Raw genomic sequence first — 19742 nt, 5'->3', positions numbered from 1 at the left:
CGCTTCCTTTGTGAAGGATCCTATGAATTTTCTTTGAAAAATCTGTGAGAATATTTTGGTGGTAGGAGCAGGGCACAGAGCAGACTGCCAGATATTTTTGAAAGTGTTTGGGTGAAGGCCCCGTATGCTCTGCTGTGGGGAAGAAATTTTGCAAGGGAAGTACATTCCAGAGAGGGTGCTAACGGGAAGGCCGCTTGGCACAGGACGCTGTTCTTCTCCAGGCTGCCAGTGCTCTTCTGCTCCATGTTCTTTCAGAAAGTAGCTCTTTGTGAAATGCAGGTCCCTACATTCCGATAATGAGTTTCTGTAATTTGAGTTTGGACAGGGAGGGATACTTCCATTGCATATTCCAAATTTTTCAAAATCAGTTTTATAGGTTATAATTTGGACACAATTTCATTCAATAATTTGTGAAAGTTTAAGAACATTTGCTTCACTATTTAAAATTAAATGTACTAGTTACAATTCATCCCCCCCACCCCACCCCTGTAGAACCAGTTAACCCCTGATCAGTTTATTCTGTGGTTACAGTTTTGTCTTATATAGAATATATAATTAGAATCATACTATATATGCTTTTGGTGAGTCTGACTTTTTCTCACTTAGCATAATGCTTTAAAGATTTATCTTTGTAAATACTCATGTATTGTGTGTATAACAGTAGTTCGTATCAATAGCTAGGTTCTTTTGATTGCTTTGATTCCTTTTTGATTGATGGTGTTGAATAGATGTTTCACCATTGTTTACCCACTCACCAATTCATAGGCCTTGGGATGGTTTTCAGTTTTATCCTATTATGAATAAATCTGCTGTGACCATTCAAGTATAATTTTTTGTGTAGACAGATGTTTCATTTTTCCAATGAGTGCAATAGCTGGGTTGTATGTTAAATGCATGTTTATCTTTATAAGACACTGCCAAACTGCTTTCCAACATGACTGTAATTTGCATTCCTGCCAGCAATGTATGAGAGTTGCAGTTGCTGCATATTCTTGACAAAACTTGGTATTTTAGTTCTTTTTAATTTTAACCATTCTAAATTACTTTTAGTGGCAACTCATTGTATTAATTTTCATTTTTCTGATGACTAATGATGTGGAACATAATTTCATATGCCTATTTGACATTTGTAAATATTCCTTGGTAAAGCATCATTCACATTTTTGCCCTGTTTTTAAAATAGTTTTAGATTTTACATTTAGGTCTATGATCCATTTTGAGTTAATCTTACCATATGTTGAGAGTTAAGAGGCTGGATTTATCTTTTTGTCTATGGTTATATAATTGTCTCAGTGCCATTTGTTGAATAGACAATTCTTTATTCATTGAATTACCTTGGCATCTTTGTTAAAAATCAATCGACCATGAATAGAAGAGTTTGTTTTTTTTTTTTTTTTTTCCTGGATTCTCAATTCTCTTCCAATGATCCTATGTGTTTCTTTTTTGTTAAAACCACATTTTTAAAGTTATAATAGCTTTATAATAATTCTGAAATTGGGAAGTCTGTCCTAGATTTTTATTTCAAAATTATTTTTGCTATTCCAGTTTGTCTTCCCAATATACATTTTAGAGTCAGTTGGTTAATTTATGCAAAAAACCTTGCTATGATATTGAAAAGTATTGCAAGGAATCAGTATATTAAATTAGGGAGAATTGCCATTTTAATTTATTTTCCCATTCAAGTGATACTCTTATTTGGTCTTTTAGTAATTTTATCAAATTTTTAAATAATTTTCAATGTATCTACCTTTCACATGTTTTTAAGATTATCTCTAGGATGGTATTTTTTATTTTCAACTCCCAATTTTATGGTTAGTTTATCGTAATAAGTTAATTTTTGCATACCAACCTTGAATATTTGACCTTCCTAAACTTACTCAATAATTCTAGTAGGTTTTTGCACATTCCTTATAATTTACTTTGGGTATGGTCATGTTATCTGTGAATGAAGTCTGTTTTATTTCTTCATTTTCAATATTTATGAAATTTTGTCCCATTTTTTTCCCTATTGCAGTGGTTTGGACTTCTATTATTAAGATGAATAGAAGTGGTAAGAGCAGATATCCTCACCTTGATCTTGAAGTATAGGTAAGCATTCAGTGTTTCAACATTAAATATAATGTTAGCATTGTTTTTTTCATAGATGTTCTTGATTGGGTGCAGAAAATTCCCTTTTATTACTAGAGTGATGAGAAATTTTAAAAATCAAGAATGAATGTTGGAATTTGGTAAATACTTTTTCTACAATTATTGAGATGGTTAAGTTTTTCTCCCCCCGCCTTTTTTTTTTTTTAATTTTCCAGTCTGAAAACAGTGAAGTGCATCCATTGCTCTTGAATGTTGTATTAACCTGTATTCCTGAGATAAATCTGACATGGTCATTGGGCATATTATTAACATATTATTAAATTTAATTTGCCAATATTTGGTTGACATTTTACATCTGTGTTCATGAGGGATATCTATCTGTAGTTTCCTTTTGATGTATGTAATGTCTTTTGCTGGCTTTGATGTAAAGGTAATGCAGAATTCATAAAATGAGAGGGAAATCTTTATTATTTTTTGAAAGAGTAGGGTAGAGTCTATGCTTATGATTTTGCTTTTCAGCATTTTTTGTGGCCTCTTTATTTTATTTTGTTTATTTTGCTGTGTAATACTCTTTTCTGCCCTTTTCTCAGTAGGAGGTGCCTCATTCTTGACTTTCAGTTTGATTTTTCTCCTTTAGGTAACTGAGTACCCTTAAGTGAGTTACAGGTTTTTTTTTTTTTTTTTTTAAGATTTTATTTACTTATTCATGAGAGACCCAGAGAGAGGCAGAGAGTGAGGCAGAGACAGGAGAAGCAGGCTCCATGCAAGGAGCCCGGTAGGGGACTCAATCCTGGGACTCCATGATCACACCCAAGCCAAAGGCAGATGCTCAACTGCTGAGCCACCCAGGTGTCCCATGTGTTACCTTTTTAATTTGTTGGCTAGAAGTCTGGCAAAGCAATTGTCTCTACTGCAGAATCCAGGAGCTCTTCAGCTCAAAAGAGCAGCTTCTCTCCATCCATAGCATATAGGTAAATGCAGACTCTTAGCTTCTCAAAGAATTCACAGGGGGTTAGGGTTGTTGGTTGTTTATCTAGGCAGCAAGGAATAGCAGGTACTCTCCTTTGTAGCTGCTCATTTATTCAGTCATTCATAGATGTTTAGTGAATGTCTCCTATATATCAGACAGTATTTCTAGCACACAGAATATACTAGGAAACGAACAGATAACGATTACCTCTTGCATGAAGTATATGTCTATCAGGGTTTAAGGGTGATAAAAACATTAGGTATATTGTAATTTAAAACTACACAGTATGTTAAAAGTGATAAATGCTATCAGATGAAAAATTACAGCTGTTAAGGGAAACCTCAAATGCTAGGAAGGGAGAGTTTGCTGTATTAAATAGGGTGGTTAGGTTTATTCTCCTCGAAGAGGAGATAATGTGAGAAAAAAGTTGAAGGAATTGAGAGGTTAAGCCAAGTGACTTTCTAGGGAGGAATATTAGAGGGGTAGGAACAGTAGAAGCAAAGGCTCCAAGGCAAGACGCATGGCCTCCTCTGTTCCCTGGAACCAAGTCAAGGCAAACCAGCCTCTGTCTTCATAGAGATGCAGGCTTTGACATCACGTATGGCTTGGTGGTTTTGTTATTCGCTAGAGGGAATTGGGAAGAAGGGTGGGGGTGTGTGGTCACAAGTGTATACAAGCTGCCTCAGCTTCTCAGAACTCTCCTATAAAATATGCTTTGGAAACACTGTCCGAGAACAGATAGTAGGATTTCTAGCCCAGTGTGGCACTTTAAACATTCTAAAATGAGATATAGAGAAAACCAATTAGTCTGTCACTGACAGAAATTATTAGGTATCATTTATGGTCAGGTGTCCTGATGACAAATAGCAAAATAAAAGCAAAATGATGATTGGTATTTGATTTGTTGCAATAACACCTAAGCAGAATAGATTCTGTTTTTTAACTTTAAAATAGCCAAGCAGAATCTCTTATCTAAATGCAAAAATACATTATTTATGATTGGCTTTCATCTATTTAAAGATTTCAAAATTTAGATTTCTGCGATATCCTTAGGATCTATCAAGAACATTAGGAAGTAAGATAAACCCCAAAGCAGTATCATTTATGAAGGAAATATAACATTGGGACTTTGAATATTAAACAATTTGTATACCTGGCATTTTCTTTATTAAAAGTGCATTCCTCTAGACTTTTTTTAAGGAATGATTAGAATCATAATTTAGTACTAGTGGGTTGAGTTTTTTATTTTTTCTCTTTTGGTAACAAGCTAGAATAATTTGTGAATCTTTCAAATTCAGAATAGGAAGTGAAAATTAGATTGCATTATGAAAAATGCAGTAGTTGATTTGACAGCTATTTTAAAGGTAAAGCTGTATTTTTCAATAATTTTCTAAACTTTTATATATTAAGCATAATTTTTCTTGAGTTTTAAATATAAAGGTGTTCATAAATTCATATACACTATATAAATTAAACACGTGTATATATTCTTTGTAAAGTTACTGAGTAACACTACATACCTAAGCTTTCTTTGGTTCTCAAAGATGATAAGCATTTAAATGTGCAACATGAATCTCCAGGATCAGAGTTTTCACATGTGAAAGAGGAATTGTGTTGGGCTTTTTGTATCATATGATAGAAAAGTTAATTATTTTGTGTGGACTTGGGCATATTTATTGTTTACCAATGCTTTAGAGAGGTGAGTGTGTGTGTGTATTACCCAAGTTCTTATCGAGTCAATTAAAAAGAATTTAAAATTCTGACTCAACCTGGGAATAGATATTTATTTACACTAAATCCCAAGAATAATGATAGTTTCATTTTTAGAAACCAGATTAAAACTGTTTTGAATAAACAACTTACTGAAAACTACTAAAATAAATAGACATTAAAAAAATGGCACAAATTTCAGTGGAATGTGAGAAGCAAAACTTTTTTCAACCTATAGTTTAGTGAGAAAATACTAAATTTTTAAATTTAAAAAAATACAATTTTTTTCAGTCTTAACACTCTTGTATTAGTTTGCTAGTAATCAATCATTGATTGATTACTAGTTTAAACCGTATATTTGGTGGCTTAAACAACAGACTTGGTGTCTAACATTTCTAAAGGCTAGAAGTCTGGAATGAAAATATTAGCAGAGTTGATTCTTTTTGAGTGTCGTTTATTACAAGGAAAAGATCTATTCCAGGCCTCTCTGCTTGGCTTGTTGATGGCTGTCTCCTCATTGTGTCTCTCCACATTGTCTTTCCTCTATGCCCATTGCTATCTCTTTCTTAATTTATCCCTCTGCATAAGGACATCAGTCATAATTGATTTAGGGCCCACCCTAATGGCCTCATTTTAACTTGATTACTTTTTCAAAAACCCAAGTAAGGTCACATTCTAAGGTACTGGGGGTTAGAACTGCAACATATCTTTTTTTGAGAGGACACAATTTAGGATATAATAGCTTGTCTTAGGAAATTAAAATAAAACATTAAAAAATTAATTTTATCTGCCATTACAAAATACAAATACCCTCAAGTTAGCTATTAGCTTGATGTCATACTTTAATTTTGATACTAGGAGAGGTTTTCTTGTCATGGCTAACTACCTTTGTCTAGCTGGTTGTTTTGTTTCCCTATCACAATCTCACCGTACAAATCACCTATGCTCATCTAGAGCAGAGACAGAAAGCACATGATTGTACTGAGAAAATCCACTCCAATAATTACAAAAGATTATGTCAAATGACTATTTCTGCCTCATGGATACAAGGAACAGTTGTCTCCATGTTTGAACACAGTGTCAGGCTTGGCATATTTCTGAAGTTTGCTTAAGCTTAAAGTCTTTCAAGGCGAATTAGTAGCTACAAAATTTTTAAATTGAAAATCAGGAGATCATCTTCCTTTCTGAATGCCATTTGTCTTTCTCATTATAAAAAATGTGTTTTCATTTACTTTATGGTATTTTACTAATGCAGATCTAAACACAGAAATGCAAATTACATTATTTATGTTTGGAAGGTCTCATTCCAGACAACTTATTTTACTTTTGGCCTCTATTTCTTGAGTAAGTTTTGACTAAGGTGGCCTTATTCTTACAGGTTTCTTTTTGACTGAAAGCCTCTGACCTCCTTTTTTTTTTTTTTTTTTTTTAAGACTTTACTTCAGAAAACTTGCAGGTGTAAGTCTTTCTCTCCCTTATTGAGATGTAAATCTTCTATAACCCAGAAACTGTGTTTCTTAAGGAGCCATCCATTTGTAATGTAATCCTTAAGAAAGAGAGGGCTTGTGTGTGAGGGTGGAGCCCAACTTCTGCAAGTGACAAGTAGGAAAGGCAGACAGCCTAATGACATTGAGCAAACCTTGCCCCCTCCTCAGGGTCTTCTAGTACTTTTCCATTTTCTTACTCCAGCTTTTAGAAATATCCTTCTGCCTTTATTTCAGAACAGTTAAGTTTGGGCTCTCTCCCCTATTGCAGTAGTCTTGAATAACATCTTCCTTGCCATTTTTAGCAAGTGTCTGATGCAACTTATCTCTTCCACAGTTTTGCCTGGTTCTTTATTTGGGGTTCTTCTATGAATAAGAAAACCTACATGACTATGCCTTATTCTGCACTTGAAGTGACTGCAGTTACTTTTCATTGTAATTTAAAGCTATTAATAAACCTAAAATTAATGTCACAAATACACTATTTATGATTCACTCAGAAATTCTTCTTTTATTCTGTGCAATATTTTATTTCTGTTTCACTAGAAAGATGGAAAGATATTTAATGTTAACTTCAAATATAAATATTTTTGCCTCCAGAAATCTGAGATTCCTCTCCATTTACCACCTAAAAATTTCTTAAGTTCTCTCTCTCATGCCCAATTTTTATAGCTCCTCATATATTTAAGGCTTCCGTCATTTTTCATTTAGGCTAAATATATTTTACTTGAATCTGTACTTTCTCCCTACTCCCACACAAATTTATTTTCTACCTCTCAAAAGGGTGATTTTTCCAAATTGGTAGTCAGGATATGTAATTCTTAGAGCTACTATTGCCCTACACTGCCCTGTACCTTTATGTGAATTAGATAAGATGTCCTCTTCTTCAGCTAAAATAGAACTAAGTAATAGACTAGGAACTAAACAACTGTACTTGGGATGAGCTGGGGAAAGTAAGAACTTGAGCAGTTTTCCCTTTGAGTAAAGGGAAAAGGATGGTAAGGGATGAGGAGGAACAGACTACTTGTTGGTTGCCATAGGAAAAGAGTACTTCAATGGAGAGTGCTGGCTCTTCCTAATGTAAAACTGACCAAGTATAGCATTACCAATAGCAGGACTATTGGCTTTAGATGCTTTCTCACACAGTATGATACACAATATAATATGATCCCTGTGTTATTTGTGAAGTATTCTTACCAAATAGTTCTAATAAAGACTAATTTTAGGTATAATTTCCAGTTTATAGAAAAGGTAGACAACCAAGAAATAAATTTAATACAGGACCACAAACAGGAAAATCCAAAGTTAAAACATTCATAGGACAGCTTGCCTTCTATCTTCAGTAGTGGATGCCAAGAAAAAAGTTGGTCCATTCTACATTAAAATGAATTCAAATGCTATAACAACCAAACACAAGGCATAAGTCATAATTGATTACTGGTTTATAAACTAATGGACAGTATTGGTTGGAGCTCCTGGGAATATGTATACATGGGCTGGTCATTAGATATTATTTTGGGGTTATTATTAGTTTTTTTCAAGTAAGATGATAGTACTACTAATATAGAAGGAATTATTTAGGTGTAAAATGTCATAATAACTGCAATTTACTTTAAAAAAAAACTTATGTGAAAAAATAATTGAAGCAAATACAGTAGTATATAAACAGTGTTAAATTTACATATCTATAACCACAACTATATGGTCAGTTAATCTTCAACAAAGCATGAAAGACTATCCAATGGAAAAGAGTCTCTTCAATAAATAGTGTTGGGAAAACTGGATATCAGCATGCAAAAGAATGAACCTGGACCACTTTCTTACACCACATACAAAAATAAATTCATAATGGATTAAAGACCTAAATGTGAGGCAGGAAACCTTCAGAATCCTAGATAAGACCGTAGACAGTAACCTCTTTGACATCCTACCATAGCAACTTGTTACAAGATAAGTCTCCTGAGGCAAGGGAAACAGAAGCAAAAATAAACTATTAGGGCTTCATCAAGATAAAAAGCTTCTGCATAGTGAAGGAGACAATCAATAAAACTTCAAAGACAACCTACAGAATGGGAGAAGATATTTGCAAATGAAGTATCTAAGAAAGGGTTAGTATCCAAAATATATAAAGAACTTTAGAAACTAAACACCAAAAAAATAAATAATTCAGTTTAAATGGATAGAAGACATTGATAGACATTTTTCCAAAGAGAGTTGTAAGGCCCAATGTCTATTTAAGAAGAAGTTTTTAGGGAATCCCAAGTCAGCAGATACGAGAAAAACAAACAGACTTTAGAGGAATTTGAAGCCCCTGGGATTATAGCTACAACAGACATTAAGGACCACTCAGCTCTTAGCCAGATTAACATAACTTCTCATGGTAAAGACCTATTAATCTCAATTCCTATTACCCAATATTCATTTCTGGCTTTTAGTAAAATTACAAGGCATAACAAAAGGCAATAAAACCCATCAGTCTGAAGAGGCAAAACAGTCATCAGAACCTGACTCAGATATAGGAAAGATATTATAATTATCAGACAGGGAATTTAAAATAACTATGATTAATATATTTAGGGCTATGCTGGAAAAGGTAGAAACGTGTAAGTTCAGATGGGCAATTTGAGAGATTGATGTGCAATCTAAAAAAGAAGCAAAAAGAAGTGCTAGAAATAATATTTTAAAGGAAAACTAACAGAAATGAAGAATGCTTTGATGGGTTTATAAGTAGACTGGTATGACCAAAGAGTCACTCTGAATTTATCTGGGTAATATTAATATTTATTTATTTCTTAGATGTACATCAGTAATTATTTCCGCAAAAATGCATTCTGTGATCCAACTTTTCTTGATATCTTTGTACCACAATGACTACTTATCTACAAGGATATCACAAATTATCTTTTTAGACATCAGCCTTCTCTAGTAGACTGTGACCATGGTGTATGCAATATGGATCACTTTGTTACATTTTCTGTAAGTCAGGACTAACTCATCATAATACGAAACAAATGCTGAAGAATTGTCAGTAACTATATATTTTATTTTCTAGAAACCTTTGTAGTAAAAAAAAAAAAAACAACTTGGTAGTCTATATTATAAAGCTAAACATCTGAGATATCTAACTTGTATTTTTAACCATTGTTTGGCATCCACAGTTTAATAATTGGAAAATTTTTCAAAAAACGTGCTAAGTTGTAGTGACTTGAGATGTGGTTCAAAAAAATATGAAATTTGATTAGAATGTTGTGAATTTTGAATGTACATCTAATTATTTTTCTCAAAGAAATCACTTCTTCAGAGGACTTGCTTGATATACAAAACAGCTTAAAATTATAGGCTTTTATTTCTTTTTACTAGCTTTGACTTCAGTACATATTGGGTGTCAATTCTCTACAGGTCTTTCATGTTTCTGTCATCTTGTGAGCAGATACACCATCACTGGTCTGGATATTTGTATTTGCAAGGATATTTGTATACTGAATAACCTAGTAAGATGGAGACAGTACCTTCTTCCAAAGAAAAGTGCAAACTTTTCAAACATACTTAATGCCAATGATAAAGGACTGAGGATCCTTAATCTGAGAGTTCCTCTCTTAGAATATAATCTATTGTGTGTGTGTCATCTGGCCCTCTTTGCATTGTTGTGTGGGAATTGGGGCTCAGAAACTCAGAGAAATACTGACAGTTTGGTTACTGTTCTTGCTGTGAAAAGTAAAGTGGCCTTTATCTCTGGCCCAGGAGTCTCAGTTTTCTGCCAGCATTCATGATCCTGTAGCAGGCTAACTTACTAGCTTGAAAGGAGGATAAAATACTAGGTCCTTCACAATTCTTAACATACATTATAGAAAAAAAATGCCTTCAGTTGGAAAGTGGGTGCTGCTGTTTAAGCAACAATTATTTAATTAGAGCAAGAATGGATTCTTTTGAAACTGTGAGGAATGGCAAAACCCAGGAAGGAGGTGATCCCACAATAATTTAGTATAGTCCTGTTTGAGACTGTATAACACACTCTATAAAACTACTGCAGCCTGGAACTCAGAGCCTTGGAGTGGGGAACAGAAAAATACACAGCGATATGTTTCCAAGACTCCTTACTACTATTTTAGTCAAGAAGCTAAACAGATGAAAGTATTAAATGATTTAAAGTCATATATTCCAGTTGTGACATACATGGATAAAACATGGAGTAGACAGGCTTGACAAGACTTTTATTTCTACACTGGGTGAAAATGAACCTGAAAGTAAAGAGAAGGAAGAGAGAAAGAAAGGGGTAGGGATGGGGAGGGTAAAAAGAGAGAGAGAGAAAAAAAAAGCCAGGCAGCCAGAAGTGGTGGGAGGAAACAGTGAGAGAAGTGTGGTAGGGAGGAAGTAGGAACATAGAGCAACAGAAAAACAAAGGATTAGAGGAGGGAAAGAGAGAATGGAAAGATAGAGAGATGGGAAAATAGATTGAGGGAGAGAGTGAGAATTAGTAGTTAACAGCAAGCACATGAAAGAGAACAACACATTGACAAATACCCCTATTTAACTGTCTGGATAGGCAAGTTTATATTGTGAACTTGCTAAAAAAATTGTTTTCACTTGTAATTCATTTTTCTCCCTGGCACTATTGATCTAATCTGAGGAGTGACCATGCCAGGGACCATGCCAGTAAATGTTAAATTACATTCAAGGTACCTAAGATTCAAAATCATGGCTTAAAATGTTCACTTCTTGCAGTGGATCAGCAAATATTCCTATTTCACTCAAAACTGCATTTTGATATTCATTTCCACATACCCTGTGGTAAAGTCAACCCTGAACAATAATTGCATCTTTAATCTGCAAATCATGTGACTTCGTCGACTGAATTGTGTTGTGAAGGATCCAATAAGGAGGAATAATGAAGAGAAAGAAAAAAAATGAATATTATACACAGTTTTATTAAATAAGCCATCAAAATATGTGATTAAATTATTGAATCTTTGAGAATGTTTTATCACAGAACTTTTCACTAGTGTTGTCCTACAATAAATATGATTTAGTTGTTAAGAAAATAAGGTGCATCACAATTGACAGTTTTATTCAGTTAGCCATGTAAATTTCTAACTGAAAAACATTAAAAAAATATTCCAAGGCAGAGTTCCTGATGAGATTTTAGCCATAAAGAAACTAATGACAGGTAAAAAGGTATCAGCGTCCTCATTGGAAGTCTTGGCATATTTAAAATCTAAATTAAATGGGTTATGAATGTCAGTGATACACTAACGATTAACAAAGAGCTCAGAAGATATTAAATAACTGAAGTGGAAAGATAGGATGATTGATGCAGTAAAGGTATTAAAGGACCAAAGGACTGACAAAAAGCATGTTTCAGTGTTATTAGATGGAGTGTGAAAATCCTTGAAACAAATGTGGAACACCGGAGCTTCTGCTTGAGTTGGAACATTGGATTTGAAGAGGTATTTAGGGGAGATAGAAAGTGTATTATTTTAGGAGATGATCCTCATTAATATTAATAATTATGAATGTTATTGCATTTTGTGTTTAGAGCTTTGTGCGAAGTATTTACTTTTTGTCTATCGTTACCGTGATGTTACAAGATAAATATTATTATCCATGTTTTTTTTTTTTTATTATCCATGTTTTATCAAATAGAAACCAACACAAAGAATCTCAGGGTAAGGTTGAACTAGTTAATGGTGTGGCAGAGATTCAAACCAAATTCTGTATTCTTTCACTCTAACAAAAGAAAAATATTCCAAGCCTTCAGATCAACTCCTTTCAGTGAGTCAAAATAACTGCGTTTTTCTATTGCTGCCGTAACAAACTTACCACACTTAGCCAAACTTAGTAGCTAAACTTTAGTAGTTTATTTTTAAATTTTTTTTTTTAAACTTTAGTAGTTTAAAACCATACCTGTTTTTCAGTGTCTTTAGATTGGAGGCTCCCATTTCTGGGTCTGCTCTCACCTGGGGACTGCCTTTGCTCCTAGAAGTCACCATCATGCCTTTTTGCGTGGTTCCTCTATCTTCAAACCAGCAATGACAACTGAGTCCTTCTCATGTTTTGATCTGTCTTACTTTTTCCTCTGCTACCAGCTAGAGAAAACATCATGCTTTTATTTTTTGTTTTTTATTTTTTTTAAAGATTTATTTATTTATTTATGATAGACATAGAGAGAGAGAGAGGGAGAGACACAGGCAGAGGGAGAAGCAGGCTCCATGCTGGGAGCCCGATGTCGGACTCGATCCCGGGACTCCAGGATCACACCCTGGGCCAAAGGCAGGCGCTAAACCACTGAGCCACCCAGGGATCCCCCAACATCATGCTTTTAAAGGGCTGGCATGAAAGTCAGCTGATTTGGAACTTGTTACATTTGCAAATGAGGTACAATTTTTATTTATTATTATTATTATTATTTTAGGGAACTGGGATTTATAGTTTTATGTTTTTATCCAGCATCCCTTCAAATCTGGGACATCCCTTGCTCTGGGAGTGTCCCAAAGTTTTGTCAGGCCCTACTCGTCTTTCTAAAAACTTTCATTGAAAACTTACTCAGTGTAGTTCCTAACTTATCTCAAACTTAAACCTACTTATTTCTCCCTATGTAAGGCCTATTTCGATTAGAAAGCCTAAAGTCAGGGGTCTTAGCAGGAGAAACCTGGTTTGTTTTGTAGCCCATAACCATCTCCTCCCAATTTGCTGGCTGCTGCTTCTGACCCCTCCAGTGTCAGGCCAAGAGATAAAAAGAATTAGGAAGAATGGGCATGGCCTTGCATGATACAGCTATAGTGTTTTCTAGGCTTAAGTGATACTCAAAATTGCCATTCCCTTTTGTAGAAATTCTATGAGATTACTTAGAGATTCCTCTGGTTAATTTCACTTTCTAATATTGAGTAAGCTTACTTTGAATTCCTGGCCATTGTTCTCATGTGGTCCATTCATCCTGCCCAGTCATCATCTAGTATATGCTTAGGGTTTTTGCCTTCTCAGTGATGTTTTCATGCTTCAGCCTCATTCTAAAATTTCCAACATCTTTTACTCTATTCTTCTTCAGAGATAATGACCTTTGATTCTTATTTGCCAAAAAAAAAAAAAAAAAAGAGGAAGCCATCAGAACAGTACATCCCCAGCTCCACATCAGCCATCTGTGCCCATATGTGCTGACTCCCTGTTTTTACTGTAGAGGAATTTTCCATGCTTCTCAGAGGACACCTGCTCTAAATGTGTTCTATATCCCAATGCTCTCACCTCCTCAAAGAATCCCTTTGCCCCTCTCTTTCCTGCCTTATCAGTATTTCACTCTTTGTTACCTACTGGAAGTTTCTCATTGGCTCACAAACTTTTTTTCTTTAGAGAAGAAAACAAAAACAAAACAAAAACCTTCCTTCCCAGCTACTGCTTACCTAGCTATCCCACTCTACAGGAAGCAATCTTCAAGATAATCATGTATTATTACTTTCTGCAAATCAGTGTCCTTTTCTCAGACTACCCCTTGATTCCTTCATTTTCCCTACCTTCATAATTTTTCCAACATCCAGTCACTTCTCCCCACTTCCAAGTACCATCGCCCTGGTCCAGTGCTGTATCATCTCTAACTTTGGTTACTGGATGGCCTTCCTGTTACCACAATCAGCCTGATTCACAGTTTTTTTCTTAACACAAATTATTCTAGTTCCTATCATGGCACTTCACTTAAAAGCCTCCAGTGGTTCTGCCTTTTACTCACAGAGCTATAAAGGTTCAGAATGGCCCACAGACCCTGCAAATTCTAGGCTTCTCTATCTCCCTGAATGTATTTTAACCTATTTCCCTCTTGTTTTACCTGTCCTGACAACTGTCTGTTTTCTGCTCTTGAATACCTGAAGGCACTCTTGCCTTATGACTTTTGCTGTTTTCCCTCCCAGAAAGATTTTTCCCATGTTTCCCCATATGCCTTCCTCATTCCTTTAGGTCTTTTCAGCTAGACGTTGCTTGAGACCTTATTTAAAGCTTAAAAGACAACAATGCTCTCCAGACTTTTATCTTTCCTCTCTTCTGTGTGTTTATTTTTTTTAAGGAGTTCAATTTGCCAACATATACCATAACACCCAGTGCTCATCCCGTCAAGTGCCCCCTCAGTGCCCGTCACCCAAACACCCCATACCCATGCCCACCTCCCCTTCCACTATCCCTTGTTCATTTCTCAGAGTTAGGAGTCTCTCATGTTCTGTCTCCTTCTCTGATATTTCCCACTCATTTTCTCTCCTTTCCTCTTTATTCCCTTTCACTATTTTTTTATATTCCCCAAACGAATGAAACCATATAATGTTTGTCCTCCTCTGATTGACTTACTTCCCTCAGCATAATACCCTTCAGTTCCATCCACATCAAAGCAAATGGTGGGTTTTTGTCGTTTCTAATGGCTGAGTAATATTCCATTGTAAATATAGACCACATCTTCTTTATCCATTCATCTTTTGATGGACACCGAGGCTCCTTCCACAGTTGGTTATTGTGGACTTTGCTGCTATAAACATCGGTGTGCAGGTGTCCTGCTGTTTCAGCATCTGTGTCTTTGGGGTAAATCCCCAGCAGTGCAATTGCTGGGTCGTAGGATAGCTCTATTTTTAACACTTTGAGGAAGCTCCATACTTTTTTCCAGAGTGGCTGCACCAGTTCACATTCCCACCAACAGTGCAAGAGGGGTCCCCTTTCTCCACATCCTCTCCGACATATGTTGTTTCCTATCTTGTTAGTCTTCACCATTCTCGCTAGTGTGAGGCGGTATCTCATTGTGGTTTTGATTTGTATTTCCCTGATGTCAAGGGATATGGAGCATTTTCTCATGTGCGTGTTGGCCATGTGTAGGTCTTCTTTGGTAAAATCTCTGTTCATGTCTTCTGCCAATTTCATGATTGGATTGTTTGTTTCTTTGCTGTTGATTTTAATAAGTTCTTTATAGATCTTGGATACTAGCCCTTTATCTGATATGTCATTTGCAAATATCTTCTCCCATTCCATAGATTGTCTTTTAGTTTTCTTGATTGTTTCTTTGCTGTGCAGAAGCTTTTTATCTTGATTAAGTCCCAATAATTCATTTTTGCTTTTGTTTCCCCTGCCTTCATAGATGTACCTTGCTAGAAGTTGCTGTGGCCAAGTTCAAAACAACACAGGTGTTGCCTGCATTCTCCTCTAGGATTTTGATGGATTCTTACCTCACTTTAGATCTTTCATCCATTTTGAGTTTATCTTTGCATCTGGTGAAGAGAATGGTCTAGTTTCATTCTTCTGCATGTGGATGTCCAATTTTCCCAGCACTAATTATTGAAGAGACTGTCCTTTTTCCGGTGGATAGTCTTTACTGCTTTGTTGAATATTAGTTGACCATAGAGTTTAAGGCCGATTTCTGGGTTCTCTATTCTGTTCCATTGATCTATGTGTCTGTTTTTGTGCCAGTACCACATTGTCTTGATGATCACAGCTTTGTAGTACAACCTGAAATCTGGCATTGTGATGGCCCAGGCTCTGGTTTTCTTTTTCAATATTCCTCTGGCTATTTGGGGTCTTTTCTGATTCCACACAAATCTTAAAATGATTTTTTCCAACTCTCTGAAGAAAGTCCATGGTATTTTGATAGGATTGCATTGAATATGTAAATTGCCCTGGGTAACATTGACATTTTCACAATATTCATTCTTCCAATCCATGAGCATGGAATGTTTTTCCATCTCTTTGTGTCTTCCTCAATTTATTTCAGAAGTGCTCTGTAGTTTTTAGGGTATAGATCCTTGACCGCTTTGGTTAAGTTTATTCCTAGGTATCTTATGCTTTTGGGTGCAATTGTAAATGGGATTGGCTCCTTCATTTCTCTTTCTTCAGTTTCATTGTTAGTCTAGTAATGCCACTGATTTCTGGGTATTGATTTTGTATCTTGTCACACTGCCGAATTGCTGTATGAGTTCTAGCAATCTTTGGGTGGAGTCTTTTCAGTTTTCTATGTACAGTATCATGTCATCTGCAAAGAGGGAGAGTTTGACTTCTTTGCCAATTTGAATGCCTTTATTTCTATTTGTTGCCTGATTGCTGAGGCTAGGACTTCTAGTACTATGTTGAATAGCAGTGGTGAGAGTGGACATTCCTGTTGTGTTCCTGATCTTAGGGGAAAGGCTCCCAGTGTTTCCCCATTGAGAATGATATTTGCTGTGGGTTTTCATAGATGGCTTTTAAGATGCTGAGGAATGTTCCCTCTATCCCTACACTCTGAAGAGTTTTGATCAGGAATGGATGCTGTATTTTGTCAAATGCTTTGTCTGCATCTATTGAGAGGATCATTTGGTTCTTGTTTTTTCTCTTGTTGATGTGATCAATCACATTGATTGCTTTACAAGTAACGAACCAGCCTTGCATCCCGGGGATAAATCCCACTTGGTCATGGTGGATAATCTTCTTAATGTACTGTTTGATCCTGTTGGCTAGTATCTTGGTGAGAATTTTTAAATCTGTGTTCATCGAGGATATTGGTCTATAATTCTCCTTTTTGGTGTGGTCTTTGTCTGATTTTGGAATTAAGGTGATGCTGGCCTCATAAAACGAGTTTGGAAGTATTCCATCCCTTTCTATCTTTAAAAACAGCTTTAGTAGAATAGGCATTATTTCTTCTTTAAACATTTGATAGAATTCCCCTGGGAAGCCATCTGGCCCTGGACTTTTGAGTCTTGGGAGGTTTTGATGACTGCTTCAATTTCCTCCCTGGTTATTGGCCTATTCAGGTTTTCTCTTTCTTCTTGTTCCAGTTTTGGTAGTTTGTGGTTTTCCAGAAATGCATCCATTTCTTCTAGGCTGCCTAATATTGGCATATAACTGCTCATAATACATTTTTAAAATCGTTTGTATCTCCTTGGTATTGGTTGTGATCTCTGCTTTTTCTTTTGTGATTTTATTAATTTGAGTCTTTTCTCTTGTGTTTTTAATAAGGCTGGCTAATGGTTTATCTATCTTATTAATTCTTTCAAAGAACCAACTCCTGGTTTTGTTGATCTGTTCAACAGTTCTTCTGGTCTCTATTTCATTGAGTTCTGCTCAAATCTTTATTAACTTTCTTCTTCTGCTGGGTGTAGGTTTCATTTGCTGTTCTTTCTCCAGTTCCTTTAGGTGTAAGATTAGCTTGTGTATTTGAGTTTTTTCCAATTTTTTGAGGGAAGCTTTTATTGTGATGTATTTCCCTCTCAGGACTGATTTTGCTGTATCCCAAAGATTTTTTTTTTTTTTTTTTTTATGATAGTCACACAGAGAGAGAGAGAGGCAGAGACATAGGCAGAGGGAGAAGCAGCCTCCATGCACCGGGAGCCCGACGTGGGATTCGATCCCGGGTCTCCAGGATCGCGCCCTGGCCCAAAGGCAGGCGCCAAACTGCTGCGCCACCCAGGGATCCCTGTATCCCAAAGATTTTGAACATTTGTATCTTCATTCTCATTAGTTTCCATGAATCTTATAAATTCTTCTCTAATTTCCTGGTTGACCCTTTCATCTTTTAGCAGGATGCTCTTTAACCCCCACGTGTTTGAGTTTCTTCCAAATTTCTTCTTGTGATTGAGTTCAAGTTTCAAAGCATTAAGGTCTGAAAATATGCAGGGGACAATTCCAGTCTTTTGGTATCAGTTGAGACCTGATTTATGACTCAGTATGTGGTCTATTCTGGAGAAAGTTCCAGGTGCACTTGAGAAGAACGTGTATTCAGTTGCATTTGAATGTAAAGTTCTGTAAATATCTGTGAAATCCATCTGGTCCAGTGTAGCATTTAAAACTCTTGTTTCTTTGGAGATGTTCTGCTTAGAATATCAGTCATTTGCAGAAAGTGCCGTGTTGAAGTCTCCCAGTATTAGTGTATTATTATTTAAGTATGTCTTTACTTTGGTTATTAATTGATTGATATACTTGGCAGCTCCCACATTAGGGGCAAAAATATTCATTTTTGGTAGGTCCTCATGTTGGATAGATCCTTTAAGTAAGATATAGTGTCCCTCTTTATCTCTTTCTACAGTCTTTGGGATAAACTTTAATTTATCTGATATGAAGATTGCTACCCCTTCTTTCTTTTGAGGATCATTCGAATCGTAAATTGTTCTTCCACCTTTTATTTTCAGGCTGTAGGTGTCCTTAGGTTTAAAATGAGTCTCTTGTAGACAGCAAATAGATGGGGCTTGCTTTTTTATCCAGTCTGAAACCCTGCGCCTTTTGATGGGATCATTAAGCCCATTCACGTTCAGAGCTACTATTGAAAGATATGAATTTAGTGTCATCATAATACCTATTCAGTCCCTGTTTTTGTGGATTATTTCTTTGGGTGTCCTCTTTCTTTTACAGAATCCCCCTTAATATTTCTTGCAGAACTGGTTTGGTGGTCACATATTCTTTCAGTTTCTGCCCATCTGGGGATCTATTTATTTCTTCATCTATTCTGAATGAGAGCCTTGCTGGATAAAGTATTCTTGGCTGCATGTTCTTCTCATTTAGGACCCTGAATATATCCTGCCAGCCCTTTCTGGCCTGCCAGCTCTCTGTGGAGAAGAGAAGTCTGTTGTTAATCTAATATTTCTCCCCATGTAAATTAGGATCTCTTGTCTCTTGCTGCTTTAAAGATTTTCTCCTTATCTCTGGAATTTGCAAGTTTCACTATTAGATGTCCAGGTGTTAATCGATTTTTATTGGCTTTAGTGGGGAGGGGGATCTCTATCTCCTAGATCTGAATGTCTGTTTCCCTCCCCAAGTTAGGGAAGTTCTCAGCTATGATTTGTTCAAATATGCTTTCTGGTCCTCTGTCCCTCTCAGCGCCCTCTGGAACCCCAGTTATACATAGATTTTTCCTTCTGAGGCTGTCATTTATTTCCCTTAAACTTTCCTCATGATCTTTTAATTGTTTTTCTTTTTTCCTCAGATTCCTTCCTTGCCATCAACTTGTCTTCTATGTCACTCACTCTTTCTTCTACCTCATTGACCCTAGTCGTTAGGACATCCAGTTTGGATTGCATGTCATTTAGATGATTTTTAATTTCAGCCTGATTAGATCTAAATTCTTCAGTCATGAAGTCTCTTGAATCCTTTATGCTTTTTTCCAGAGCCACTAGTAGCTTTATAATTGTGCTTCTGAAATTGACTTTCTGATGTTGAATTGTAATCCAAATTCTGTAACTCTGTGGGAGAGAATACTGTTTCTGGTTCTTTCTTTTGTGGTGAGTTCTTCTTTCTAGTTATTTTGCTCAGTGCAGAATGGCTAAAAATGAGTTGTACTTATTAGAAGCGCAAACTCTTCTCTCTGTAGCTTTCCAGCTGTTCTCTCTTTAAATCTCAGGTCGAATTCGTAGGTTTTCAGGATGATTTAAAAGTTATCTAGGTAAGTTGGTGGGGACAGGTGACTTGGGTACCCTACTCTTCTGCCATCTTTCCCCACCCCCCTTCTGTGTGTTTTTTAGTTATTTTTGATTTATGATTTTTCCAGCTTAATTGACATATAATTAATATATAAC

At 35.8% G+C, this 19742-nt stretch overlaps 1 long non-coding RNA gene across 9 annotated transcripts in view; it reads left to right on the top strand.

Moving 5' to 3' along the window:
• LOC144288567 (uncharacterized) overlaps window positions 1–19742 on the top strand; it is a 191833-nt gene that overhangs the window by 62482 nt on the left and 109609 nt on the right. For all 9 annotated transcript variants that reach the window (XR_013356520.1, XR_013356524.1, XR_013356523.1 and 6 more), the window contains exon 4: window positions 2015–2088. This is a non-coding gene — a long non-coding RNA (uncharacterized LOC144288567). The remainder of the gene's footprint in view (window positions 1–2014; window positions 2089–19742) is intronic.

The sequence above is a fragment of the Canis aureus genome, chromosome 18 (assembly GCF_053574225.1).
Source record: "Canis aureus isolate CA01 chromosome 18, VMU_Caureus_v.1.0, whole genome shotgun sequence".
NCBI classification, from domain to species: Eukaryota; Metazoa; Chordata; class Mammalia; order Carnivora; family Canidae; genus Canis; species Canis aureus.
The sequence above is the reverse complement of the archived record's forward strand: the minus strand, read 5'-3'. Positions and strand labels throughout refer to the sequence as shown.